Source organism: Symsagittifera roscoffensis, chromosome 6 (assembly GCF_963678635.1).
Source record: "Symsagittifera roscoffensis chromosome 6, txSymRosc1.1, whole genome shotgun sequence".
In the NCBI taxonomy this organism is placed as follows: domain Eukaryota; kingdom Metazoa; phylum Xenacoelomorpha; order Acoela; family Convolutidae; genus Symsagittifera; species Symsagittifera roscoffensis.
This window is the reverse complement of record NC_087067.1, coordinates 57,433,186-57,436,181: the sequence shown is the minus strand read 5'-3', so window position 1 is coordinate 57,436,181 and position 2,996 is coordinate 57,433,186.

Genomic DNA, 2,996 nt, shown 5'->3' with positions numbered 1-2,996 from the left:
GAATAACTTTAAAAAAAATTATTCGGGGCCCAAAATTGGGGTGAAAAGGAAATAAATTAAATATAGCCAGTTGTAGAAGAAGAAAAAAAAGTTTTTTGTTTCATTGCATTCATTGCAATGAAGTAAAACTTCATTGCAATGAATGCAATTGTTTCCATCTGTGTTCGGTCTGTGGTGGGTCGGTCGAGTATATCGTCGGTCTGTAGATTGGCTGTATGTATCTCGATTGAGAACACGATTGTTCAATATATATATTTTTTTCCTTCAATAATTATCGAAAATCATTAAGAGGAAACAACGGAATAATATCTGTTTCGGAACAAAATTATCAAGTTTTAAACGAAATCGAAATCGAAAGCGACTTTATTGTCACTACTTTTGCCAATCAGTGGGGATTTTCACGCGTGCCAGAAGTTAGAAGTCAATTCTGAGGTAGTAGAAGGGTGAGCTGATCAGGGGGGGGGGGGGGGGGTGGTGGTGGAGACCCCCATGTATTAAGATAGGGAATAGAACATCCGGTCTCCCAGCTATGTATTAAGATAGGGAAAAGATTTCCTATGTATTAAGGTAGGGAATAGGTTTCCTATGTATTAAGATGGTAAGGTTTCAGATGGTAAGTTTCAGATGGTAAGTTTCAGAAAAGTTTTTGGCGCCCGAACTTTTTGAGTTCGATTTTGCCGATACTTGCGTTTCTTAGCCAACTTCTACGATTTGTGATATGTAAGGACTATCTTGTCTTACAAAAATTTGGTATGCTAAGTTTCAGAAGGTAAGTTTCAGAAAATTTTTTAAACATTTTTTAAGTTTTACTTGCAAATACATTTTTATCTTGAAAAAACAATTTTATATTAAAAATTGAAAAATGTTTTTTTTTTGGATGGTAAGTTTCAGATGGTAAGTTTTGACGAAAATTAGGTTTCGATTTAGAGTATGGGATCATAACCTAATATATCACAGAATTTTTTTTCTCGAAAGAATCTTAAATTCTTATTTCATGTTATTTATTTACCCTCAGGTTATCTGGGGAAAATTGTCAAGAGGGGGTTATTTTTGACAGGTTAGTTATTCCGCTCCACGGGATATCAGGGGAATCTTGACAGCTCCTCATGGTTGATTACTTTTATATCCTACTTAATCTTTTTTCCCCAGGTTATCTGGAGAACGATGACAGGTTCATTACACTTGTTAGTTTTATGACTTATTTTATCTTTTTTCACATAATTATTTCACTTATTTTGAACTGGTTAATTAACTGGTTTATTTATTCTGTCATATTTTTTGCTACGTTTCTTTTAAGTTCTCGTTTATCACTTTGTCTTTAATCTTTAAAAAATTCTTTGAAATTTCCAAATTTTTCAAAAAATTATCATCCAAATTTATCAATTGCTCTGCCACGGTAAAAGTCTACACTGAGAAAAAACATAGTATCATCTTTTTTTTTTGGTTCTGATATTTTTGTGTAATAATTGTTCCATCTTTCTCAGAGTAAACTTTTAAGAAAATTATACAATTTACTAGAAGTTGGTTACAATTTTCGTAAATTTATCTACTCTATCGTTAATTCTTTCAATTGGGGAACTACAAAATCCATATTCCATCATCCTTCTCCGTATTTCATCAAAGTTTTAGTTGCTAAGATGCTTTTCGTAAAAAAATTAAAGAATTTAAAAAGTTAAATTACATAAATAATCAAACAATTCAGTACATCGTAAAGTAAAATTACTGCAAAAATTTACACTTACAAAAAAAATGCACTTTTACATAAAACTACTGATAAAATTCAAAACATTCACATCATGAACATTATTCAAGTTCTTCTGGAAGAATTCAAGAAGGAGAAAAGCTGAATAAATTGCGTAAAAACCACACAAATTATCAGTCTTTTGTAGCTTTCGAGGAACCATTCGTCGAATCTTTTTCATCAAAAAGGGGTGAGTTGATCTCTTTCTTCCCAAAGAATCTGCAAAGTAGTAGCTTTTATCCTGTCGAGCAATCATAATCCAGTGTTCTCCTCTATCATGGCTTGGGCTGAGTTAATAATTGCAAAAGAGTATTTTGTTAGTTGAGGTAGTGTATCAGAAGGGTATGATCCCCATGTATGTGAACCTGAGCTCTGGAATTCTTTCAATAATTGCAAAAGTGGAAAGATATCCATCTTTGCAATTGTAGGCTGATTTACAGCTTAAAATGAAATTCATAGTTTGATAGTGTACTTTAGGTTAAAAAAAAAGAAAGAATAATGACTTACACACATTTAGGAATTGAATCAACAAAGTCCCATACACAAGCCTTATATAGTGGGCAAAGTTTATTGAATACTGTTTTACAGTCTAGGTTGAAGAAGTGTCTCGGGTTTTCAACTAAACAACATTCCTTCTCTATTTTTTCTGGCGCTTTAGGTCTGAAGAAAAACAATATAGATAGTACAGAGATAATAACATAGAAAAGTCCCAAAAAAGTTACAATATTTTTATAGGAACCTGAAAACTCAAAAAAATTAAACATTTTTAGCGACAGTTCCGAATTTGTCAATTTGAATATTTGATAGTCTTTCTCCCAAGACTATCACTTCCGTTACTTGCTCCAAGGGAAATTTGAAAAACATTTCTAATCTCAAGCTTTCTCCACTAAGTTCTGGATAATGCATTTGTTCAGCGGCATCCTGTAGTGAAGTCGAAAACTAGAATATAGTTATTTTGAAAATATTCCATAGGAAGAGCTGGAAAATCTTCGTTAAACTGCATTGCTTTCATTGTTGTAACATAGGGTCGACAAGGAGAAGTTATATCTAATGAAATAATTGCTCTTCCACCCCGAATAATTCTAAGCTCTCTCAAATGAAACTGTTGATAATTGAAAGGATTTTCATGAAAAGATCCCGCAACAGCCGATTTTGTATTCATTGCAACAGCTATTCTTCTGATTGGGGCATTATTGAAAACATTTTCCTGAATAAACTGGTTTTGACGAGATGGAATGATATGGGTTCTTGCTAT